The sequence below is a fragment of the Dermacentor silvarum genome, chromosome 1 (genome assembly GCF_013339745.2).
Source record: "Dermacentor silvarum isolate Dsil-2018 chromosome 1, BIME_Dsil_1.4, whole genome shotgun sequence".
Lineage (NCBI taxonomy): Eukaryota > Metazoa > Arthropoda > Arachnida > Ixodida > Ixodidae > Dermacentor > Dermacentor silvarum.
The window spans coordinates 434,464,864-434,492,543 of NC_051154.1; the positions used below are offsets into that span (position 1 = coordinate 434,464,864).

At 46.4% G+C, this 27,680-nt stretch overlaps 1 protein-coding gene across 2 annotated transcripts in view; it reads left to right on the forward strand.

Annotated features, from left to right (window-relative positions):
• The window catches only part of LOC119448495 (frequenin-1-like), a 530,094-nt gene that overhangs the window by 363,641 nt on the left and 138,773 nt on the right, over positions 1-27,680 (forward strand). The gene's annotated exons all lie outside the window — the stretch shown is intronic.

Below are 27,680 nucleotides of genomic sequence, written 5' to 3' on the forward strand. Positions count from 1 at the left end.
ACTAAAGTAAATCGTGGCGAGAGCTCTGAAAAATAAGCAATATTCACAACTCAGCTGCCTAGACGACGCCTTACTTTTTGTTCCGAAACAGGGTCCGCATTCAAGGAGTACTCCTTACGCCATCTCGTGGTGGAAGAACAGCGCAACTTCATAACGACGAAGAAACAATAAACACACACCCACGGTGACTAAACTGTTCTCGGATACAGCAATGAATGAATTAATGAATGAATGAGTGAGTGAATCAATGAATGTCAAAAGCGAGACACAACGAAAGGTAATCGTCCCCCGCCTCCCCCCCCCCCCCCGTGCTCCCCACACTTCAGTGCGCGTAGCAACGCTTCCTACGATCACGTGTGCATACCATGATGAGGATTGCCACTTATCACGGAATGCTATTTATTTCTCAGTTAAAGAGATTGACAGATGACTGTCGTATGTATCTTTGCTATTTTGGATATGATATGCTTCGATGATAGGCAATTGTTTGAATGTCGTTGTGTCGCGCAGTGATTCTAGTACTGACATAGCCCGAAGTTCACCCGCATGCGTGGCAGTGCTGGTTGGGGTGTAGTCTTCTCATTATGATTTCTTCTATTTTCGTGTTGTTTCGATTTTACATTCCGCTATGCATCTTTATACCAACTCGCCTAAATGTCCGCTCTCACAAATGTCTTGCACCAAATCAGCCCTTGACATCAAGTATCAGCCAATAGTGACTGCAAGCATGTTAACGAAGGCGGCCGGACAACGACAAACAATTCTCGCGAACAAAAACCTCTGTGAATTTTACCCCAGAGTTCTTACCACGGAATTTCACATAAGATACAAAAGTAAAAAAGCTTGCCAGAACATGTTTTGTCAACCAGTGCACCACCGCGTGCGTACCTCCGCGTGAAACGTTATTTTACGTGACGTGTCGACAAAATGTAGAGAAAATCACCGCAGCTGTACCAGGCCGGCCGATGCGCTACTTCGCTTAGCAGTCTCAGTCTGCAGTCGCGGGGCCGCAGTCTACTTTCCAGGGAAGCGTCAGAACGCTGCCGCGAGCTGACGTTCAAAACACACACACACACAAAAACGCAGAACAAGAAAACGCCGAAGGATCTTTACTACCAGAAAGTTTTCAGTTGCTGAAACGTTTCTTCGCGTAAGAGAGAAAGGGAAATGAAGACGAACGACAGGGTCCGGTAAGGATTGAAGCGGGCTTGGTCGGTATACTACGAGTGCACGGCACATTGGCGCCGACGACAGTCACTCCTGACGAGACAGATACGGCGGCGAGCTGTACGTTCGCAAGCGATACCTCGCGCGTAGTGTGGCGTAGCCGTCGAAGTAAGAGCAGGGATTGGGGCCTCCCCGCACGTGGAAGGCGTTTGTCTGCACTGGCGACGTGTGGTTATTCGTGTCTCTTCGCAAACGCATTGTTCTTCGACGCGACTCTTGGTGCCGTTTTGTGCAGGTCGAACTGCTATGCTGTCGCTATTGTTGGACTTGCGTGTGACGTGGAGACCTCCAGGCGTTTTTGCGTCGCCGTGCAGGCTGTGGAGTCGCTGACTGTAGTCTAGCAGGCTGAAGCCCGGCAGTGGCACAGAAACGAATATTCGCGCTAGTGGCTCACAAGAAATTACCATGTGCGCACTTAGGCGACGAGATGATTGCTGCCTAAGTGCAGCAACTTCAATTTCACGTACGTGATAGACGAAAAAAAAGAGCATGGTGGTATGTCTAGTGTATTAACTTACTCTAACTAAACTATAATAAGTAAAGTAAACTAAGTCGTCACAGTTATTTCGTCCTTGCGTTCAAACTCTGGTTATACGCTGCAGAAGAACAAAATGCAATACGCATACGCTGGCAGAGATACTGGTTCGAGTCAGGCTCGGCCTAAATTTTTTCTTTCTTACGCCTCTCAGTGTTTGCACCACCTTGCCTTCCACCACTCTCGTTTCTCGAATCTTTGATACTGTTTGGATGCGTTAAAGCAATAATGTTGCTGGACAGCGTTTCGTTAGTTTACTTATACACCCTAATAAGCTCGTTAGAGAGACAGAAAGGATGCATAGAAAAGCGGTGACGTTAACCGGAGGTAGTTCTGGTTGGCTACCCTGCACGGGGGGAAGGGGTAGGGGGATAAAAAGAGAAAGAGAGAAGACGGGAGACGATTACAAACAAACCGCGTACACTACAGAGCGGTAGCGGGTGGCGTTCTTGAAGTCTATCATGAAGGCCCGTAGAGCGCAGGAAGCTTAGCAGCGCAAATAAAGCCTTTGTCGTGGAGTTTCTTTAGGTGGACTCAGCTAGAGCTCTTACTTCTGATAGTGGACGATTGTGCTCTTGGTCCTGCACTCTGCACATCACTTCTCTCTCGGCACTGTAGCACGAGCTGACACAGATACTGTGTGTGAGCGTCTCATCACAGCTGCCTGTGTCGCATGTGGGGCTGTTGAACATTACAAACAGGAAGACATAAGCATAGGTGTACGTACCGGGGGGGGGGGGGTTATTTTTATGCATTATACACGGCATTTAGTTGTTTTTCCCCGGTATGCTCATAAGCATTGTGAGGCACGGGGTTTATATTTCGTTGAAGTATAAAGTATGTTCTGAAGAACCAGTGGAAAAAGTGTAATCTGTTTAGGTTCATTAACGCCTTTGTAGGAAGTCACTCATTCAAGCGTTCTAGGCTGTCATACTACCGATAAACGAAATGTTCCCAGGCTCCTAAGCAACTGCATGACATGCCAACTACACATTCGTTGTAAATAAAGGAAGCTTTAGGCGTAATGCGTTGCAAAACTTTCACGTTCCTTCTCTATCTGAAAGTGTTGCAAATTATTACATACTACTCGTTTTTTTCCTATATTTTCGTGCATCATACGAGGTTCGTAGCTTGTTACACCGGTGTCCTGGGTGAACTACATATATACACATACAGGGTGCCCCAAGTATCCTATATATATATATATATACAGGGTGTCCCAAGTATCATGCACCGAAATTTTAAAATCTGCAAATGCCACGTAGCTGGACAGAATCAAGGTAATGTTGTTTGCCGCCGCTAGCAGACACTCATATTACTTTTTTGCATTCCGCCTAATCACATAATTATTCATAATTAACTATTCAACTTTTTAGACAATATAATTAGATGAAAAGTGTAAATGACAAAATTGTAGAACAACATTAGAAACTCCTGATAGAGCTTTCTGTTGCTCAATACGCGCTGCATAAAAGTGTTTTTCCGAGCGTGAAAGAAGCCAACACCACCTAGATAGCACAAGGAATGTTCACTCCGATCCATGACGTCATGCTACCTGGCCCGACTGTCGTGGAATCTAATGGGGATGCTCCCGAGTAAGCAACAGTGATTTTGACGTCATCGCTTTTGTCACGCCAGCTTGGCAAGGAAAATTCCGGGCCAGGTAGCGTGACGTCATGGATCAGATTGAGCAGGCCTTCTGCTACTAGTTGGTGTTGAAGAAGCCCGCGAATAAACGCAAAGTGCCTCGAGCGGCCAGTCGCGTGGCATTTCTACGAGCTCTGTTGAATTCTTTGCCGTCGATGCAGCTATCGCTCTTGACGGAGACACGCAAGCTTGTCGGGCACGTCACTGCAGCATGAATTTTATCTACGAGAAGCTCATGGGCATGCAGGGCACGTTGAGGAATCATGAAAAATTTGTAAAGTTCATTGAGACGTATGAGCGTTGGTGCCCGTTGCTGGCGTATGCTGCCTGAGGCATCGCCGTTTCATTCCGAGGCAATGGCAAGTGCCTGTTGAAAAAATGCCGAATTCTGTGCAGCGAAACGGTGGTGCCTTGTGTCACCGTGCGGTGTGTTCCGCTGTTTTTTTCCTGTAGCGGTTAAAGATGGCACCACCGTTGCAAAGCAGTTACATTGCGATCTGCCTGCATGTGACCATCGGCTGGGCCTTCGTCCCTCGATATCGGAAACAGTCTCAGAAGGACCACTGACATAATGTCGGAACTTTCCTGTCGAGGTGAGATCAAGCATAGTGCAAGTATACAACGCCATCCACTTTCCCTGAAGGGGTAAAAGGGTTAGAAATGGCGGCTCGTTTAGCCTGACGCGGGCAGGCCTAAGTAGGCCAGGCGCGGCCAGGTCAGGCGATGGCGTAATTTTCATTGCATCCGTGCAACGTAAGTGCGCTGGAGACAGACAAAAACCGCTTCTGCGGTAAAACGTCCTACACGCGAGATGCCCTTGAAATGGCCGCAGTCTCCTCGACAGCGCATTCACTGTTAGATGAAGCAAAAGTTTCGGGAACACTCTTGATGATTTCGTCATCGCTCATTTCTTCACGAAAAACGACATCGGTGTCGGCAGCAATGATCACGGCGGTTGCCGGTACAGTTTTTCATGACACTAGCGAATTTCGCTAGAGTATTTTCAACCTAAGCAACGCCGATAGCACGTTGTGCCGCTTTGTTGCCGCTAGTATAAAATAACTTATCTTTCCAATGACCTATCCCAAGTCAAACTAATCGACATGTAAAGATGAGCACATAGTCTACCAATCAGTTGCTGTGTTTCCTCGTTTTTTTTTTATGATAACATTACGTCATTCCTTATTTTATTAAGGAAAAACGACGTTTTTCATTGGCTGTAGTAGGGAGAGGAATTAATTTCATATTTCTTAAACTGTTCATTCTACCGGGTCGTCAAACCTTGTGGGGGAAGCAGCTCACTGGACGGGACAAGGTGGACAGAACACAAGGAAACACGTCATCCGCTGAACACTGTTGTGTTTCTGTTGCATTGTGTTCCTTGTGTTCTTCCCGCCTTGTGCCGTTCAGTGCGCTGCTTGATCGACAGGGTATGATTATTCACCAACTCGCCCGGCTTTCCACATTACTGGGATTCTGCCGGGTGTTTTATTTAGATTATATAAGAGATTCAAAAACCACCTGTGGCAGCTGCCACAGCTCAAGATGTAGAGTTGTGCTACCTAGGTAGCACAACTCTACATCTTGAGCTGGATTACTCAAAAAGGCGGACATTACTTACGCGAGAAATAGTAATGCATAATCAACTATTATTTAGAATTTACGATAGACGTCCCAGTCGTGAAATTGAAAATTTCACGACTGATATTTCGATATTGAAATTTCGATATTGAAAATTGTGGCTTATGAGCGTAGGCTTAAAAGAATGACTAATACACGCTAATACACAGCGGACACTAATACACAGCGGACGTCGACGTGACGTCACTCCACTAACCCTTTAAAACTAACCCGCCGAGGATGACGAGGCCGCCTTTGACGAAGATAGGTCCTCCTATCGAAACGTTGGCCAGCCTTTCTGAGGCACCTTATCCCTGTTTATAATCCTTATTCCTCATACACGCTTAGGGAACTTATTACTACTTATACACTTAGCGCAATTCCATTTACAAATGTTAAAAAACGTCTTGTTCAACGCATTCTGAATTTCACATTAATCAGCAAGACATATATATAAAAATAGAAAAAAAGAAAAAAAAAAGACATGCCTCACTGCATGAGTGCGGAAACTTGTCGTGAGTAATTTGGAGGGCTGCGCTTTCATATGTGCTCCAGATTATAGACTTTCATTTTCTTATTGCTGCATTCATTGTCATGAAAGAGCAAATTCACATCCACCCAAATGTAGCATAAAGCTACAAACGAAACCGATACGGGTTTCTCAGATAAAAAACTTTTGCTGCAGAAGAAAAAAAGTAAAACTTTTCTTTTTTCTTTCAAAGCTAGCTTCACTCGGGGTGATTTTATTATTGGAAATTTGTAGTATGGAACATAGATATTTGGCTGCAAAAGCCTTCTCATAGAGCAAACGCCAGGTGTAGGAGCACCAGCTGGCCCCGAAATTGAAAAAAAAAGAGTTCTGCCGTGTGCCGTTTCAGATTACACATAGTTGTTGTTCCATCTAAAGATACGAATGATAGTGAATTTGGTAACACTACACGTAATAACTTATTACAGCATATTGGATTGAAGCATGTATTTTTTTCTTGTGTGCAAGCAAAACAACATTTTTTTAAGTTATGCCGCTGCTTAACCTCGCTCCGTTGACTCGCATGCTGCTTCCCTGTGTATTACATCAATTGCATCCATCTTTACATCCCTACTACAAATGCAACGATGAGATCAGTGCTTAGACCTGAAATAATTGTTTCTAGACGACCTAGAAAACAAGCTATGCTTGCATGAGGTGTGTGGTAAATTAGGCATACAATCCAACAGTTTACGATTTTACGGAAATTAGACAATTACAATTACGGGAAAGAGACGTAACTGTAGGCAAGACAGGTTCATTCAGACAGGAACCAAGTTCATTCACTACCGCCACACGACCTCCACGGAAACCTACTTATTTCCACTTTGAGAAAAGGAATTATCACTCTATTAGTGAGATTACTGCATATGCATGTGTCGTAGGGTCAAAAGAGAGAGAGAGAGAAACAGAAGAGAGGAAAGGCAGGGAGGTTAACCAGACGTAAGTCCGGTTTGCTACTCTGCACTGCGGGAAAGGGATCATCATCTGCGTATATTTTTGTCTACTGCAGGACGACGGCCCCTCCCTGCGATCTCTAATTACCCCTGTCGTAGGCTAGCTGATTTCAACTTGCGCCTACAAATTTCCTAACTTCATCACCCCACCTAGTTTTCTGCCGTCCTCGACTGCGCTTCCCTTCTCTTGGTACCCATTTTGTAACTCTGATGATCCACCGGTTACCCATCCTACGCATTACATGGCCTGGTCAGCTCCATTTTCTTTCTCTTAATGTCAATTAGAATATCAGCTATCCCCGTTTGCTCACTGATCCACACCGCTCTCTTCCTGTCTCTTAACGTTAGGCCAAACATTTTCGTTCCATCGCTCTTTGTACGGTCCTTAATTGGTCTCGAGCTTCTTTGTTAACCTCCAAGTTTCTGGCCCATATGTTAGCCCCGATAAAATGCAATGATTGTAGACTTTTCTTTTCAACGACAGAGGTAAGCTCCCAGTCAGGATTTGGCAATGCCTGCCGTATGCACTCCGACCCAATTTTGTTCTTCTGTAAATTTCTTTCTCATGATCAGGGTCCTATGTGAGTAATTGACCTAGATAAACGTACTTTATTGCGCTTACTGCCGATCCTGACTTGTTCCTTTGCAAGGCTATTGAACATTATCTTTGTCTTCTGCAAAATAATCTTTCACCCCACTCTTACACTTTCTAGGTTAAGGTCCTCAAAGGGCCAAAAGAGATATATTGGCAAATATACGCAATAAAAAGTTACGCAGTTTTTGTGGTGAATTAGTTTGCTCCGGAATATGGCAATCATTCCCATGAGTGCTCACGTGTCCTTGTCTGCGTTGAATGTCGTTGCAATATCCCAAGCAACTTCCCCAACGAATTGTGTCTGTGGCCCATTTCAAACCGTAATCCTTGCGTACTCCTGAACTGAGATAATTTTATGCTTTACGACACACTTTTTTACAGTGTTTTCAAGTCAATTCATGGTCATCCTTGTAAAATGCAGTTCAGAAGAAAACTGCAGGAGTTTTCGAAGTTCCTGATGCGCGCTCCTACTTGTTTTACTTGGTCACTACAAAATTGGCCGTAGCGCATTTACTACTGCGTCCGAACCACGGTCCAAACAGAGAAATCACTTCCGTCGGAGAACTGAGAAGAATCACGTAAGCAATGATAATGAGAAAGCCTGAAAAGTGTGAAAGAAAACAAAGCAGAAAAGAAGCGACGAAGAGGGAGTGAGCAGGCGGGTCATAAGTCAGAGTGGCTTGTCTCTGAGAGGACAGATTTTTTTTTTTTACACTGGTGAGCGTGTGGCGACCCGGTCCTTCTCCCAGAGCGCGCTCTGTACCCTCACCGCGCAAAGCCGTTCGTATCGAACAGTGTGCACGACAATGCAGAGAGGCGGACTGCAGGGCAAGATGGATCAAAGGCAAGCTCTGCGTCCGCACTCACGAGAACGAAGGAGCTGGGAGGGTGCCGGTCCGCTTTTTTCGAGGGCGTTGGGGGGGGGGGGGGGGGGGGGCGCAGGTTCGTTGCTCCGAATGGTATTATCGTCTCAGCGTCCCTTCCCCACAATGATCGAGAAAGAGATCAATTCAGGAGCGATACAAAGCTGGTAGGCAGCTGAATCACCGCATATATAGTGACTGTGGATGAAAGAAAAAAAATAGGAGCTAGCGTAAAACGTATACGTCGCGAATTACCGCTCGCTCGGAGGAGCGCAGTGTTTCGTCACGGCCGCTGACGTAAGGACGTCGTGCAATACGTCCCGTCCTCCTCGTGCGAGGTTGAAGAGGAAAGAAAGAACGGGACTGGTTGATGGAAAACTACAACAAGCAATCGTCGGTGAGAGCAGATAGAGAAGGCTATGAGGCTCCTACAATAAGAAAGAAAGAAAGGAACAAACAAACACATCACTGTGTTTCCTTGCAGTTTTTTGTATGGCGGCGGGGCAGTCCTTACTCTGTGGCTTGCTCATCAAGAAAGGCACACACGTTATTACGTTGTCATAACAGCGCGTCCTGTGTGACGTAGTTGGCTCAACGTCCAATTGACCGCTTGCCAAGGCGTAATCTTATGTTGCGAAGATAATGGGTTTTCCGTGTTGTTTCTGTGCGCTTCTTAACATTTCTACGTAGGACGAGCTTCCGAAAACGTTTCCGGAACGTCAATCCTTCGCTTTGTTAAAGCATGCAGTACCGGTTAGCGCTACAGATGCATATTTTTGCAGAGCGATGAGCATCGAGAGATGAGGGCGGAAATTAAGCAAGGACACGGTAAGTTGAACTATTTCCGCAGAGGCATTGGCATTGATTGCTTCATGCAGATGACAATTATGCGGTTTCCTGTGGCACGTGTAGTGCGTCGCGCCCTCAGTGTGACACAGACATAAATGGCGCCAGCTGCAGCTTCTTCTAGATGGATCACAGCAAGCACCATGACTTAAAAGTGGCGTTGTGTACATGTATAACAAGGAGAAAAACCTGAACAAAATATACTTGCGCGCTATAACTTGTATGGAAAGAATGACGACACCAGACAACACACCCACTTGAATGCAGTGGAGGCGCGGAAGCGATAGCAAGCGTAGTAAGTGTACAATTTACTGGAGACATGCTCTTGAATTTCAGAAACTTCGAAGAACAACAACAGACCAAACCGAAAAGAAAGACATGCGGAAGAAGGCATTTACTCGAGCAGGCCGACCTCGCCCTAATACTGCGGAGAAAAAAAGTAGGTCACGGTATCGATAAGGTTTCACGTTTCTTTCCAACATCGTCGTTCATACACTTAACCCCCACGTGGTCATTATTTTAGACAAAAGTGGAAAGCCTGCGAAGGGAATGACCAACAAATAAAGAGCCGGAATCAGTGCTCAGTGCCCGATTATAGGGTCGAGAGACCTAACGAGCCTTTCTTCGCGGCATTAGCGTATCGCGGACACGTACACGCGTTCACGGCCGTCCAGACGTGCCTCGACTGCGTATCCCTGCCCTCGACAACGCACCCCGACCGCCGACTCCCTGTACCCCACACTCTGCCTCGGTTCCTGCTCTCAACGCTGGGCACAGAATGGAGAGTCTAGCATGATGCTTGGCAATCGCTTTGGCTTTGGCCCAGCACGATGCACTTCGGCAAGAAGCAACGCAGCAAGCTTTCGATACCAGGCACCACTTGGCCCGAACTTAAGGTAATTTTACTCTTTTAAGCATGAAATGCTTTTAGCTCGCTTTGTCAGCGACCTTCAAGAGCCCTTGAGCCAGAATCTAGAGCCTTTATTCGGGCACGCAAGACAAAAATAGGGCGAGAGAAAAACGAGGTCATCCACGCAACCAGTCAAAACTTATGAAAATGCGGTCTCTGGCCCCCAACCCCTTGTACAGGACCACATTACATACGCTAGTTACCGCCCAAACAAGTTTAAAAAAATATTGCTTTCTTCCTAATCTTTGTTCGCAATATCACTCAAGCTGTAACTTCTAGTACACTGAAGTTTAATTCGTACGTCGCTTCCAGAGTGACGTTCAAAAGGCAGATACAGTGCACCATTCACTTGATTGTCATCTTTTTGCGCTGAAACAGGGTTGCCTGTGCTTTTTTCAACGCCAGCGGTTCACGAGTTCCGCGGCGCGGGTTTTACGCCGCCTCCTTCGAGAGCGCGAGGCTGCGTGACCAGGCCGGCAGCGTCCGGCGCGCCGGGGATGGTTGTTTGGCCGAGACGAGACTTGCAACGACGAGGTTCAGTTCACAACAGGTTCATTTCGGCTCAGTAAGCTTTTAGGGCTGCGTCGCGGCACCGGTCTGCTTTGCCGGTAGCCATTTCTTGCTTACATCTACGCTCGATTACGAGAGAGCCAGCATTTCTGTTTATTTATTTTTTTTATTTTGTCATTCGTTTTCATAGTTGATGAGATTATTCGGGGCCTTTTTTGCTGATAAAAAATGGTCCTCATGTGTGAAATGCATTGCATTAAATAATATTTATTTTAATTACACGGCGAGTTTTGCCTGATCCCAAAATCCTCAGCAGATGCAAATAGCAAGCGATAGCATTTTAAAGATTGTAACATAGAAAGTCCATCGCCGAGTAGGGATTGAACCTCTGACCTATCGGCCGAGAGACAGCTGGTTCATGTAGTACTTCAGCGGGATTAGGTTTAGACGCGCGCGTTGAATGCAGCGACACATGTTCTGAGATAGAGAGTAGGAATTATTACCACGGAAGAAGTCGAGGCCATGAATAACCGAAATAATCAAATGTTCGCGCTCAATATGAGCGAATACAGGGAATTAAACATTTTTGCTCAGAAATTGTCTTCAATAGATGGCCGCAGGTTTGCTTTTGATAAAGGTCAACAACATAGATCCGTAATACTACATTATCATGTCGGCAGTTAACGCACCAATTGATTATATTTGATAGGATGGCAAGACGCTTGTTTTAGCGTCTCAGTATTACCTGCTCCACATTACCATCAGTTGACATTGAACGAGGCCTCCCTTTCCGATTCTCCGGCTGCATTCGTTGACCACCAAAGCTTACCATTTAAGTTTCTTCGACCACCAAAATACCCTCTAGCAGCGTCACGACAACAATTTATCAGTGTTCAGAGCCCATATTCGTAAAGAATTCGCTTGTGCTTAAATTGATCGTTACGGCAAATTCCAACCACTTTTGATGCTGGACATAGTACTACCTAAGGTCGCCGGCCAATGGCAGAGCACTTATCAACGAGGGGCTTTATTCACAGAAATCTCTTATGATAGAATTGTTCGTAGGGCACAACGTTCCCGCCAATACTGGTACTGAATATTAGCGAAAGCGCCCGGCCGATGGCAAAAAGCACTCGCGAACGAAAAATTCACCCAGGATTATGATACTCGCCAATGCGAAATTTTAGCGCAGCTTTATACGTGTTTTCATTTTGCGATATATTGGCTGGCGTGGACAATCTGTCTCGCGCGGCACGTTGCATACAAAGCGAAGTGTGGCGCGACTGCCTCGCTAATCTGGAGATCGCGAGAGGCAGCGTGTGGATGACGCGTGGGGCGATTCACAGCAGCCGCCGCCGACAGACTTCCCAGACGACATGCACTACTCTGGCGCCATCTCATAGTCATCGTCGCCGCACTATGCTTTTCTTCTCACACTTTCGCGTTACCCTTTTCCTCGGCTTTCCTCCTCGCATCTTTCATCACCCGCTGCTCTCCGCGTTGGCTTTCTTCTTTCGGTGTGCTCGTTCGCCGACGCTCGCCGGAGAAACGGATGCCTAAGAGCTGCGCTCTAAAATATTTGAGAACTAGAACCCAAGGCCCACATTCACAAAAAAAGTTCATACGTTAGAATTGTTCGGAAGATTCAGCCAATCCTGGGGCCAGATTCACACAGCTTTCTTTTGTTAAGTGCTTTTTGCCATTGACCGGCTGCCTTAGATAATACGTCTTGAAACTGGATTGGGGGAAATTTACTCTTACGAACAATTCTAGCGTGAGAAGTTTTTGTGAATTCAGGCCCAGATGTTAGAGTTGCCATTGGCGAAGCCAGCTAACCAATGGCAAAAGAGCACTTACGAACGAAAAGCTTTGTGAATCTGGCCCCAGAGCTACACTTAGTTTTCTTACAATCTCTTTCCAGCTTCAATTCTATACGATCTTTATGACTTAACGACGGGAACTGCTGGGCCGGTCTCTTCTGCTCCATGTGAATATAGTACATTTTGTCATCTTTCGTGCTGTTTTGCAACCAAAGCCGGAGTACTGTGGGAACCGCCGCACCGAGTCTACCTGTATTCATCGCCTTTTATCAGTGATCAAGAAATAAAGGAACGAGTCACCTTGCTCCAACTTTCTCGCGTAACAAAATATTAGGTGCTGTACAACAAAACTCGAGCAAACAAAGCCATATCCAAGAAACGTCAATATGCGTTTCATTATGCTGTTTCGAGAACGCGTTGTGCAGCAGACTGTTTAGTCTGCATTATAAGTAGCCACGTATTAGTTTGGAGCTGGCGCCTCCGCCTTGCTTTCCGTCACACTTTTTACCCTACCCAGTACCTCGACAAATGGCCTTTTTGTGGTGGACACCCAAACCTCTGCCATTCTACGTGGGAATGCTCCAAACCACCCGGCCTACCAAGAATACCCAACGCCTCCCCATCCCAGTGGGAAGCCGCTCTTTCCAGCACAGCCTTGGAGGACCAGCGATACCTGATCGACCGTGCCAGCCGGATAGCAGCAGCAAATGGGACCCTGGTCTGAGGGCTCCACCATGTGGGACTTCATTACAAAACAATAAATAAAGTTTTCTACTACTACTACTACTACTACTACTACTACTAAGTAGCCACGAGTGCAGTAACATCATGTTACCGGCTCTTATTTACATGTATAGTACTGGAACCTTGCAGTTTTGCTTTCCCAGTCGAGAGAGAAAGAGGTGTTAACTGAAGAGTATATTATTCAGTCGGCACATGACAAACCCCCTACATGGAAATCTGTGCAGTCAGTGGGCAGCGTGTGGGCACCAGGAAAAAAAAGAAGTATAAAAACGCAAGAACACAGGAAAATACAATTCAGAGAAAATACAGAGAGAAAAATGTTGATCACGGCCCGTAAAAGCAAAACAGTGAGAAAGCAGGGTGCCCGGACAAACGCTCTCTAAAACTTGTGTATTGAGACAGCGTCCCGAAGCATTTAGAAGAAACGAGCAATTAATGAGACCTAGAAATCTTGCAAGCTCTAGTGATTCCTGAAAAATTTTGTCCATATTTTACTAATGTTGCAAGTGCTTACGTCGCTATATCGTGGACATTGCAGTAAAGAGTACCGGGCTGTTTCTATTGCAGTCAAGTAATCAGTGATAATTGGTCTTGAATGCAAGACTCCACCGACATGGTTTTTCACAAATGTGGTTTCCCCATTATAGACGGAGATAGAGTCTCAGGCTGAGGTGGACATACTGAATTTAAGGCTGCCTAATTTCAGTGGAGACTATGATCGTGATCAAGCGGTAGACTGTATTTTTTATTTATTTTTACATATATTTACCTATGTCTTCTTTTAGCTAATTTTTACTTTTTGGTGATGCGCTGAATTTCTGAAAATTCATTATTTAAATTGACACGCTGATGAATGAGCGTTAACGGCGCACAAGGCCTACACAGAAACACACTTCTTACAGAATATTGTGGTAGCTTGAAACGGCACTATAATACCAATGCCAACGTATGTGCATTTCGGCAAGCTCTCAAGGATCTACGCTATTTTCTCGTAGATGGTGATTTGATAATTTATTGTAAGCAGTAATTAATGTGCATTTTTATTTTCTCCACGTTCCTATAACGTGGTCTTGCTTGTGTTGTTTTTGTACTGTTATAGCCTGTTTGTTCTCTCTGTTTCACAGCTTTCTTCCGTGTTCGCCCAATTGCTTTGTTGGTGATTTGCAATATTGTTATCAATTTTTGACAATGTTTTGTAATTTCATCACCATTTTTGCTTAGTTTTGTTGTTTGGTGGTGTCCGAATCCCGACATCTATGACGTGTTTCCGGCTCTCGAAATTGCTTCCGTCGCATTCAACAAGCAAATGGATAGACTTGAAGACCTCTGTTTTAAATACAGAGGTCGCCACCTTATGGGGTGTGAACTTGGACACCGCCTATATGCTGCGTCATTGTTTAAAGCAAACCTGTACAACGTTCACGGCCGACAACTACGGCTACAAGCGTGCCCTAGCCATTTAGTAGGTGACAACAGCCAACAAAGTACAATGCGAGTGATGGACACCGAGAAAGCTCGCAAGCGGGACGATACACACTGCCTTCGAAATGCATGGCGTCCAGCATGACTGAAATTTATGCCAAATATCAGCTGCTCCGCATTTGCCCCTGCAGCCGCGCGCGATACATCATTATGCGATATCATTACTATCTCGATACATTACGATACAAAACCGCTGGTCACTCTTCTTTTCTAAGGAAAGCTTGCCTCAGTATGAGGCCAATGTTCGCTCGGCTTTCAATAATCGGCAATACCGACAAATAACTTCCTTTGCAAGTGCTTATTTGTTTAAACGGTATGTAATGCAAAGAATCATTTTAGGCGCACTGCATGATGCAATATTTAGCAGGTCAGCTGGTGCGTGCGCTCATGACGAAAGCTGCTCTGTTACTAACAATTCCCCGCCGTCCCTTTGGCGATGATTCCGATTAATGGAACTGCCGGAGATGCCCCATCCAACTTACCACGGCCCACTTTGTGTGAGATCGTCATACCTATGTAGAGGTGCGCTGCTGGCTCGCAAAGAATGCCCGGGAATACCCTAAAAGCTATGAAAACAGCTTCTGCCATCAACGTCTCACGAGAACAAGTGCGGGAGGCCTTGACGGTACTACGAGTACGTATCTCCACAAAGCACGCTAGCCAATGATTGTTTACTCCCTCTGCGAGAAAACTGCAGCCTAATTGTGAATGATTATGCATGCTGTTGCTGGGTGCCACGTGAAGTGCGGACATTACTTTATCCTTCGTGTTACATATATATATATATATATATATATATATATATATATATATTAAAAATTGCGAGATAAAGAACAGCTTCACGTAAATCACACTTGTCGCAAAGAACGCAGGCATGGTAGACCATCTGCTAGTGCTCCAGCACCTATCCAGTGCGATGTGGCCCACGTGTTTGTGTTGTCTGTTCCAGATGAGTTTTTGCAGCCACCCACGCAGTACTGAAAAAACGTGGCTACATCACCCCGACATATGCCGCGCCAGGTTTGCCCGCAACCGGGCTTATAGAACAAGTAAGGCATCTATATCTGTTAAAAAGTGAACAGTGAGGCATTCGCAAAAAAGCGAACATAGAGCACCATCGGTCGGCCTCGAAACGGGTAGCATTTGTCTTTAAAGCCGTGTTTTTTTCGTTTCTTACACGCGCAGCCACTGAATCCTGCCAGCTGCTGGTAACTCGTCGCCCTCCTGCAGGGAGGCGCACAGCCCTCAACTAGAGTGGTTCCGCACCCTTTTTGCACCCCCCCCCCCCCCCCCCGGCCGAGTCCGACTTGGCTCGGTTTCCCAAAGTACGCGCGGAAGGCGGCAGGAAAACGACTCTTAAGCTGTGCTTCTAGTCTAGGGCATTAGGGCAGAAGTTTCATGCACTGGCCGGCTCTTCGCTGTTTTTCTGGCGCTGGCGTGGTTCCAAAGGTGTGGTCTTCCAGTGTGCAAAAAGCACTGCTCTATCTCATACCCGAATGGGCGAAGGGAAGAAGCCAGAAAGTCACGAACGAAAAGCTTTGTAAGTTCGGCCCATGGAGTATCCCGACCATCACTAAAATGCATAGGCACTAGGGGAGAATTCACAGCAATTGTGAGCCTGTATTCACAAAAGCCAATGGTTATGTTAGGCATATCATTAGCGAAGGCAGCAAGACAATGGAAAAGAGTACTTGCAAACACATTGAGAATTTGGCTTCCCCCTAGTAAGTGCTCTTTGCGATTTGTGTCAGCCTTCACTAATTATATGTTCCGCATTAGGATTGGCCAGAATTCGCTCTCACGAACAAGTATAGCGTAAGAGCTTTTCGGAATACAGGTCTAGCAGCGCAAGTGAGCATCAGGTGCTCTGTAGGCTATAATGTGGGGCAGGTTTCACTCTATAAATATAGAACCCGCTACGTGTCCATTATTTTCAAACGTGCCGTTTTTTGCATATCCGAACATTTTGAATGCCCCCTCCGCTTTCATGTGATCGTGTATATGTGCGCCTATTAAATACACGTGCGCCAGTTGTATAAGCAGTCGGCGTCGGCTACGTAACACTACGCGCCAAACCTCGTACGTTGCGATACCAGGGTATGGGTAATGTGACCATTCTATCGCATTGCTATTCCTTCTCACGCTACGTCAGTGGCACGAGCGGCGCTCCGCCCATACGCTATCAGCGGGATCGGCCGATAATGAGTGGCGGATGATAACCATGGCCTGCCCAGCTCCCCTTTTTTTCTCTTAATGTCAATTAGAATATCGGCTATCCCCGTTTGTTCTCTGATCCACACCACTCTCTTTCTGATTCTTAACGTTAGTCCTAAGATATTTCGTTCCATCGCTCTTTGTGCGGTCCTTAAATTGTTCTCGAGCTTCTTTGTTAACCTACAGGTTTCTGCCCCACATGTTAGCACCGGTAGAATGCAATGATTGTACACTTTTCTTTTCAACGACAGTGGTAAGCTCCCAGTCAGGATTTGGTAATGCCTGCCGTATGCACTCCAACCCAATTTTATTCTTCTGTAAATTTCTTTCTCGTGATCAGGGTCCCCTGTGAGTAATTGACCTAAATAAACGTACTCCTTTACAGACTCTAGAGGCTGACTGGCGATCCTGAATTCCTGTTCCCTTGCCAGACTATTGAACATTATCTTTGTCTTCTGCATATTCATCTTCAACCCAATTCTTACACTTTCTCGATTAAGGTCCTCAATCATTTGTTGTAATTCATCTCCATTGTTGCTGAATAGCACAATGTCATCTGCAAACCGAAGGTTGCTGAGATATTCGCTGTTGATCCTCACTCCTAAGCCTTCCCAGTCTGAGAGCTTGAATACTTCTTCTAAGCATGCAGTGAATAGCATTGGAGAGATTGTGTCTCCTTGCCAGACCCCTTTCTTGATAGGTAACTTTCTACTTTTCTTGTGGAGAACCAAGGTAGTGTGCATACTTTTTTCTAAATGTTTAGCTTTTGTAATCCCTCTGCACGTGTGATATACTATCTAGTGCGACGCTCTTTTATTCAGTGATGTGTTCAATTCTCGAGAACGGTTGAGTTTGTGAGGGTCGGTAGGCAAAGTAGACTTGCCTGAGTCTGATTCTGGTGAGTGAGTCCGAGCGCGTCCGGCTGAATGGAAGTCTGTGGAGTCTTGAGTCTGCGTCAGACCGGCTCACTAGAATTTTGGAGCAAACTGAGCGAAATATCAAATGCTGCCTTCTTGCTTTGCTACAGAGTAGAAGTTTGAAGTTGTAATTTGTATTATACAATGTGAATTCGCGCTGTCTCTAACACCATACGTCGCATGTCACAGTTCGCTCACCACCATTCCTGTAGTAAAAGCCAGAAGCTGAGTCTGTTGTTGTCAATTAACTGAGTCTGTTGTTGTCAAGGTCCTTGACTGTGTGCAAGCTACGCAGACCTAACGCTGATGCAGGGATTCTCACTAATTACCTCTGTCTTTAATACTTACATGAAAATACCTCTCCATCTGTGTAATTCATTCGTAAATTTTGGCTCCCCTTGATGAAACTTACGCCGGAGCCATGCCGACAAGTCGATAGTACTATGCAGCAAATCGCCGTGGGGCAAGATAAAATCGACTGCGCCGAACTGGATTGCGAACCACTTCAGTGTTGCGAACCGTTATACATTTTTTTATTTCTCTGAACCGGAACTGGGGCTTATAACGTAAAACTATTCTAATCTGTTGTTATTCCTATCTCCTTACGTAAGATTTTTGTAACCACCAACGTAAGCATCGGGCGGTAACCCGCGGCGTTGTTTGAAGAGTCCAATCAAATGCTCTCCTCGTTTATAGGAGGTCACTTTTGTTTGCTTTTAACACAGACTCTAGAGGCTGACTGGCGATCCTGAATTCTTGTTCCCTAGCCAGGCTATTGAACATTATCTTTGCCTTCTGCATATTCATCTTCAGCCCAATTCTTACACTCTCTCGATTTAGGTCCTCAATCATTTGTTGTAATTCGTCTGCATTGTTGCTGAATAGGACAATTACATCTGCAAACCGAAGGTTGCTGAGGTATTCACCGTTGATCCTCAACCCTAAGCCTTCCCAGTCTAAGAGCTTGAATACTTCTAAGCATGCAGTGAATAGCATTGCAGAGATTGTGTCTCCTTATCTGACCCTATTCCTCATAGGTAACTTTCTACTTTTCTTGTGGAGAACCAAGGTAGCTGTGGAATCCTTGTAAATATTTGCTATGATATTCACGTATGCCTCCTGTACTCCTTGATTTCGCGATGCCTCCATGACTGCTGGTATCTCTGCTGAATCAAATGCCTTTTCATAATCTATGAAAGCCATATAGACAGGTTGATTGTACTCTGCAGATTTTTCGATTACCTGATTGATGACATGGATATGATCCATCGTAGAATATCCCTTCCTGAAGCCAGCCTGTTCTCTTGGTTGGCTCAAGTCAAGTGTTGCCCTGATTCTATTGGAAATTATGTTGGTGAATATTTTATACAATACTGAAAGCAAGCTAATGGGTCTATAATTCTTCAATTCTTTAACGTCTCCTTTTATGGATTAGTATAATGTTGGCGTTCTTCCAGCTCTCTGGTACACTTGAAGTTGTGCGGAATTGCGTATAAAGGGCCGCAAGGTTTTCAAGCATGATATCTCCTCCATCTTTGATTAAATCTACTGTTATTCCATCTTCTCCAGCAGCTTTTCCCCTGGTCATGTCTTTCGAGGCCCTTCTAACTTCATCGCTAGTTATAGAAAGAGCCTCTGTATCCGGTTCTTCACTGTTTCGAATGAAAGTAACTTGGCTGTTTTGGGGACTGTACAGGTCCGTATAGAATTCTTCCCATGCTTTTACTATGTCATCGAAATTGCTGATGATATACCATGCTTATCTTTCAGTGCATACATCTCGCCTTGTCCTACGCCAAGCTTTCTTCTTATTGATTTCATGCTGCGTCCATATTTTACGGCTTCCTCAATCTTTCCCACGTTAATATTTCGAATATCCCTTACTTTCTTCTTGTTGATCAGTTTTAACAGTTCAACGAATTCTATCTGATCTCTTGAGTTGGGCACTTTGATGTTTTGTCGTTTCTTTATAAAGAAACGTGACCACCCTATATCAACGTAAATTGCAGTCGACGCTCTAAGAGTGCACATTCGACATGTCGCAAGGATACTGTTTCACTATCCTGCTTGCCTGCCAACAACTAAGCCGCATACGAGTTTTAGCCGTCTCCTGACTACTCATGGAGCATAGCCATGCTGCTGGGACGTTATTCGATGGTATACCATCGAATTACGTCTCAGCAGCATGGCCTTCGTTGCCAATGTGGTCCCTGCATTCACCTAGAGCATGCCTTACCACTCCAGGCATCAAGAAGAAGGTACAAATGCAGTCAGCAACATTGAAGCAGGCCGCATTATTGCTACTACACGAGGTCCACAGTGACCGCTTACTTGTTTACACCGATGTTTTGGTCATGAACTCCAGTTCAGCAGCTGCAGTATTTGTACCAGCAAAATCTACAGTGATAAAATTCCGGACATCGCACTTGACATCGACGACGGCTGTCGAACTTGCAGCTCTGCGTGCAGCAATGCAACTGATCGAGCAGGAACCGCCCCAGAAGTGGTCCATCTTGCGCGATTCCAAAGCCGCCCTCCAGAGTTTGTTCTCTGCATTACGCCATGGACCCCATGAACGACTTGTCGCGGAAACACGCGAAATTTACCATCTGGCAGTTGACGAAGGACATGACATCGTCTTTCAATGGCTACCAAGTCACTGTGGTATCCCTGGAAACGAGCAAGCAGACGCAGCTGCTCGATCTTCACATACCAGTACCGAATGCGTCGCTATCCCTATATCCAGAACAGACGCAGTGGGAATTAAAGCTCTCTGCGCTTGCTCGCGAGCTTACGTTAGCCCAGTGGAATACAACAGACTTTAAAAACCAGCGCCTTTGTTCCCTGGATCCTGATCTGAAGTTCCACCTTCCAGGTGGCTTAACACGATGAGAGGTAACTCTCATTTGTCGCCTATGCCTTGGGGTAGCTTTTAGCACGCGTACTCCTACCTTATCGGACTGGCCTCAAGTCGAGATTTCAAAGTTTGCGGGTGCAAAGAGACGATAGCGTATCTTCTGTATGATTGTCGTCGTTTTAGGGCTCAAAGAAATGTCCTCAGCACCACGCTCGACAAGATTGACCGCCGTCCCCTCACGGAAGCCAGAATTCTTGGTCCCTGGTCCCAGCCAACGTCGGCACGAACTGCTCTAAAAGCGCTAGTATGATTTTTAAAAGATACGGGACTCATTTAAAAACTATCGAATGTGCGGATGTTCCTTTTTCCTATTAATTTTTTTATCTTCTCTTGTTATCTTATCTTTTCTGTCCTTACCCCACCCCTCTGTGCAGAGTACCCTAGCCAACCGGATACTTCACCTGGTTAACCTCTCTGCCTTTAACCTGTTATTTTGCTTCCTTCCTTCCTTCCTTCCTTCCTTCCTTCCTATACTCATCGCATTTAGTTGTATAGAATGTAATTACCTGCTTCTGGAAATATTCGCGCCATATACATTGCAAGATCTGCGTTGGATCTGAATAATGTTTTCGTCTATGATTTTCTTAAGTTTCTTTATTACCTCAGGATATTCATGTCGTTTCTTATCTTAAAAGTCATTTGTTACTAATTTAAAAAGGCGGAGTGTGCTTGTGGCCTCTTTCTCCAGTGGTGTTTCCACCTTTCTTTTTCCAGTGTAGAATAAGAAATAAGGCCTCTCTCTTCCGATTAACCTTTCTGCCGTTCTGATTTAATTCCGCCTTCTTTTTCTGGTTTATATGAGTTGGTTGTCGTTCGTTTCGATTTATTTATCGTGTTCTGCGCACGTTTTTTACCTTATAATGTTCTCCATTTTTTGTCGCGGGGTCAATTCATCGCGCTTGCACACGTTGTCGGTTTCTCGAGGAGAGACGAACGACAACGATAACCGTAACTACTATCAGCAGCGGCAGCTATATAGCTGGCCCGAGAAAACTCGGCCGCAGCAGTTACATAGGGCGGGTCCCGCGATCTTCGCTGCAAACCGAGCACGAACCCGACGTGCGCCCACCGGCGGAGACCGGTGGCCCTGGCCCCGGGGACGGAAATGAAAAAAAAAAAGACCAAAAAGGAAAAAGGCGCCGCCGATTCGGCGATGAACGCAATTGGGGCAAAACGTACGTGTGACAAAGTCGTGCCGGCCGAGACGGTGGCGGCCCCGACGAGCAGGGGACGATGCACGGCGCGAGGAAGGATGAACAGACTACGAAGACAACGACAACAAAGAAACTGTATAGTCCCGGATGTAAAAGGACACGGAGTGAAAACATGTGCCACGAGTCTGACGGCGAAAATGAAGTGAACCAAAAACGAAAAGCAGTCAGTGAGCAATATAAATTATGCAGCACCGACGACGTCGAGCACAGCGGCGACTGCGACACAACGTCAGCGGCAGCGAAAGAATGTCACCGAGAAAGTGCGGTGAGGCGGCCAGCGAAGAAAGAGATCAACCGGAGGTTCTCAGGGAAAATCCTGCGCATGTAACGCGAAGATAAAGGCGAACACGGTAGAAGCGAGGAGCGCGATGATGCTCGGTCAGTCGGGAGGTCACGTTGCCGCTGAGCCAGCGCTTACGCCGCGACGTGCGGTAGTTGTGGTATAGTGGCTTGCGCTGGGTGAGCAGCACTCCCCGAGCAGCGAGTGGCATTATACGTGATTACTTTCGTTTCGTTAGCTTTGCTTTTCCATAATTCTCTTTTGTAATGGCTGGTTATTTTTTCGAAGTGCTGCAGTATAGCGTTAGTAATATACACACGACTCCGGTCGTGTATATTTCGCGTGCTCGTGGGTCGGTGTTTTTGTGTGCGTCTCGTGCCTCCGTTGTTACTGCCCAGCCAATGTTTGAATGAATTAATCAAGCGATCAATCAATCAATCAATCAATCAAGGAATCAATAAATCTATCTGTCTATTTATTTCTTTAGTGTTGTATTTCATAAAGAAGGGTAGCTAAACGACATGTGGCCTGACGAAGGCTTCTGTTCCTACAATAGCATGTCACAGGCTCCAGACGCAGCTCACAAATCACACACTTGTCGAGATCAGATTATTATTATTATTATTATTATTATTATTATTATTATTATTATTATTATTATTATTATTATTATTATTATTTGATTAGAAAACATATATGCACTTGAGAGGATAGGGATAGCGAGGACCAGGCTGGCTGCTGCCACATGAAGGGGCACAATGCCTGCTGCCTTCACTCCAGAAAGGAGGAGAAGAAACGTAAAAATTGAAGATATAGGAATAAAGGAGAGAAAATAGAAACAGAGAGCAAGATGACCGATGTCAAATAATAAAGCAGAACGATGACAAAAAGAGAGCACGGCCGGTGACTGCAGATCAACGCAACTAAAAGAACGTGAAAAAAATTCACGCAGCAACTCCTCCGGGAGTTAAGTATGCGCAAGCATTGGGCCACTTGCTCATATTCACGCAACCCGGTGTCATTATTAGTGTTATGACACCTGATCCGACCAGTATAAACAACAGCGCTGCGGCGAATTGATTACGGAAGCAAACTGACGCTGGTGTCGGCGCCAGCTACGCTGATGACGTTCCGGTCATTATACGCCGTCATCGCTTAAGCGCCTTATCCATCCGCGTCGAGCCATTATCAACCGCGATCAACCATACTTTGGCGGCGGCTGCGTATCGCGCGGACGCGCGGAAGTACGATCTGCGATGGGGACAGAGTGCGCCGAGTGCTGGTATCTTCGTGTGCGCTGTTTCTCGCCGATTAGCTCGCATTTAAGCGAGAGGCAGCACAAAGGTCAATTCACTCGCTGCTGCGGGCCCTATGTTGAAAGTAATCTTCTTACGTAATGGACAGACGGACGCGTTTCCTCGTTGGGTAGGCATAGAAATGCTTACGCATCTAATAAGTTACAAAATGAAAACATACGTTCGTTCCTTCTAAAAAAGTAAGGAGAGCGCAATGAACTTAATCGCATCGAGAATGACAACCACTGGGGTACAAACATTCGTCGAGTGTCGTACACCGTAGGCCAAGGAGGTGATGATCCCTCAATAACGACGTGTGCTGCGCAATGAAACCCGGACACTCCAATATCAGGGGCTCAATTGTCTCGCAGCAACCACAACGCCTACACGACGGACTGTCCACACGTCCTTGTCAGTGCCAACGTTGGCACATGCTCGCACGCGTTCACACAGCCAACACTTAGCTTAATTAGGTGTGCTCTAGCATGACGAGGCAAAATCGAATGGGGTGGGACAACTTTTCATTTAAAAAATTTTACAGAAAAAGGTGAAGGTGCAAAAAATATGTACAAAAACCGGATGGAACGAACATAAAGTAGGCTTAGTTACAAGACACGACTTCAACTATAAAAAAAAGAACAAAAGAAACAACGAAGGAAACACCTTTCGCTTTAAACTGCTCAACTGTCTACGCGTGACAATATCAAGGTATCAGTTGTTCTGAGCGTTACTCAAGGATTAGATTGAACCATTAAACGCAAAAACAAAATCGACCTGATTCCAGCCGTAAGTGCTGTTTCCCTTTGCAAGGCAGTCGCCCAATCTTATGGCATATTCGAGTGGTCGTTTCAGAGCGCTCTGGCTGGGTCAGAGAACTGATGAAAAACAACTTTAAAGCTGTATTACGACAATAACCGGGTATGGAAGTGATGATCCTGCTTCGTTATCATCAGAGGAACCCGTTTATGCAAACGGTAACGCTTAGTAACTGTTTTACATGACATTTATAACGCTACCAGAGCGCTCTAACACGACCTCCCGAATATGCCATTAATGTCGCAGGTGCCTACTACTTCGGTTTTAATACTAGCAAGAAGCTTGTAGTCGCGGCTACATGGGTGCTGACAGAGGGATCGCCAGCTCCGCCAGCACAACTATCGCTCTTTCCCGCGAGGGATTTCGTTGGCCAACGAACACGGGACGGGAGTGGCGTATCGATCTTGCGATACTGCTGCGGCGCCTTACGTCGTGTCTGTTTGCATTCCACGCAGCATACGTGCGACACGCGTACATTCACTGGCGCGCCAGATTGTCAGTTCCATCTTGAGCCGTCGAAGGCCAAACGATTCGGCGCGACAGAACAGCAGCGAGTTTGGCGCAGTCATTTGTCATTTGAGGTCGAGGCTGTCAGGCACGTTCGTGTACGGACAGTCAAAACTCGCGTCCGTTGCGCACTGGATGCACTGCCACGTGACACTGCGACGAGACACGAGCGCTTAAGCAGGTGGGCAACGTGATGTGATCGTGGCAGGTGGCAACGCAATATGATGCCTGAAAGTCACTCCACTGAAGGTCAGGAAGTACTGTACATGAACAGCACGGAACAGTTTTTTTTTTGCTCTTTTTACGATTCATTTGTTGGTATCTGAGAAATATATAACCAATACGTAGAAGGCGCCTCATGCACACGTGCCTAAGCACTGACAGCGATGCTGGATGCACTCGATGAAGAGGCCGTGACTTTGCCAGCTTGTCGGTGACGTTGCCTTAGTGCCATGTCTCGAAGGATATTGGGAGGCATCGAAACTACACTCAGTTCTGGCTATACCTTCTGCACTGTGAATCATGGTTCTTCAGTCTTCGAAGAAAATACTTTTAAGGCGCTAGAACATAGGTGACATTATGTTTCCCAAGGAGCACACCGGAAGTCGGCCTCAGGAAACCGGAAGTTGATATGTCTCCGAAACCATGAGAATAGGAATAACCGATCTGAAAAGAGGTAATGGCTCAAGTTAAGAGTTGTATAAGATGGATATGATATAGGAGCATACGTTTAGTTAAGGAAAGGGCGAATTAACTGTCAGATGTTTTTCATCATTATGATGATTACCAATCATCATCAGCAATAGCTGGATCCAGCTTCGTCGTCTTCCACAAGTGGCTCGTTGGCGTTCTCGGCGCAACCGCGCGAACGCGTCGTGGCTCTGCTCACGCGTTTGTCGTCTTCTTCCACGGCTGGCTCTGTTGCCGCTCATCGTTCCAGCGTAGAATTTCACTTCTCTTCTTTTGTCGTAATGAGTAGGCCGCGTTTATGGGGGTATGAGCCATTGCTTAAGGGGGTATGAGCCATTCATTGTTTGTGTCCTAACGCGCCGGTAGAGCGCGCGTTGCTCCTCTGGGTGTGGCAGGAGAAGGACGTGCGTTAATCTAAGGTCTAGGGGCTAGCGCCATTAAATACACAAAGGAAAAATTAAGGTCGCCTAAAGTTATCTTTATTGCGATAGTAATTATATGGACACTTCAACCGGATTTATGCCGTCGGCGTCGCCGTGAGGTTCCGTATAGATTCCAAGGGCGATAAAATTGGCGCCGCCCGCCGTATGCGCGAGTGAAAGCGCGCGGGGGACGGAGAACGAAGGCATGGCGGAAAGCAAACGCGACCGTCGCGCAAAAGGCCTTGGGGGTATGGGAGGGAGGGAGGCGGGGCGACGCTGCTACGGCACCAAATGCGTATCTTGCAACCGGGCGCAAGGGAAACTGGCCACTCAATCTCCCACGCGAAAGCGAGAAAGCGGGAAGGCAGCGCGGGAGGGAGGCGGGGCAGCTTATACTCTGCCTACAACTAGCTTGTACTGGCTGTGGTGGCGGTCGCCCGCAACGTCTCTCATCTTCACACGGCTCTGACCTTTGTATGCGCCGTGCATTCGCCGCTAAGTTTCCGTTGAAGCGATACACCGCACGAACCTTCGCCCGCTGCGCTTCTGTCTATTCATGTTTGCTTGTGCGCGATGACACCACGCTTGTCAATTCAGTTAGAAAGCGAATGTGTCAAGTTTATACAGCCGATAAAACTGCTATTCCTACTGCTTATAGCTCTCTACTAATTTGATATCGCAATGGATGCTTCGCCTTTCGGGCGAAACTGCGACATTTTTTGTTTGAGCTTCTAGAAACGGCTGTACTTCGGATCAACTTCGGACTATACTGCGAAATTAAAAAAGAGAAGAAGAATGATGTGTATGTCACGGTTTAGTGTGTGGCTAAATTTCTTTATTGCATTGTTTGCCTTCACGCTGCTGTCTAGGGCATTGGTATCGCTGCACTAAAAATGCGATATATTGCACCATTTCAGAAAAGCCATCACTTGTAAACACTCTATATGTTGTACGTTTACCACAATAGCAAATGAAACACATAAGACTAAACTAATGCTGCACTTGGCAGTGTAACAACACTTGGATCTACACGTGTCTTGTCCAACAATTAAAAAATTGGAGGATGCTTAAGCTTCACCTTTAGGAGTGGAAGGCGTTATCGGGTCCCGTCCGCATCACATTTTAACAGCGGAGATGTTTAATCTCTTGCTTAGGCCGCGTAGTGCGAACAGAATTTGCGCCTGGCGATGACGTCACTGCGCGTTGTCTAGCAACTACCTCGCGGAGCGGCGTGGGCTCCTCGTACAGCTGGTGCTAGGCGTTGCTAGGCGACGTGCGTGACGTCATCGCTCGGCGAGGTTACCACCCTTTCCCAGGTTCCCTCACCACAGCGCGAGGCACGGCCGACGTATCCGGCTTCGCAGCCGGCGTCGAGATGCGTCATGCTGCCTTTCGCGCCAGCCTCGTCACCCAGAATAGACTGCATCCGCGTCTCGTCGACCAAGATGGGCTGGTGGATAGCCGTGTTTATGGAAGGCGCGAAAACCGACCCCTCTATAGTCCAACGTGTGCGCCGCGCCGCGTCGCCTAGATGCATGTGCATTTTATACGAAACTAGGAGGAGTGTCAGAATGATACGAAACTGCGAACTCGCTGCACGTGCCGCCCCCAGTATCCATCAGCCCATCTTGCTCGACGAGACGCGGATGCGGTCCATTCTGGGTGACGAGGCCGGCGCGAAATGCAGCATTTCGCATCTCGACGCCGGCTGCAGCCGGGGCACGCCGACGAACGCCGGATACGTTGGCTACGCCTCGCGCCGGACTATAGAGTGTTGCGCTTTCGCTTGCGTGGCGTCCCCCTGCCGAGGGCGCTCGCGCGTCAACGCTAAGTCGGACTATAAAATGACCTTTAGAAGACTGCGCGCCGACCCGGAGTATCGTCCCGATACTCGGGGTCGGCTAAGCTTGGCTGAGAACCAGCCAAGCCAAACCAAGTTAGGCAAAGTTAAAGCTAAGAACCAGCCAAGCCAAACCAAGTTAAGCAAAAGAAAGCAAAGTTAAAGATAGGGAAGGGCAAACAGCGAAGTCTTCGTTGGGCATACAATTAGCTGGTTAATTAAAGAATTAGCAGCCCCTAATTTTTATGAGTAGGCTTCACTGCAACTCAGAACGTGGGAAAGCC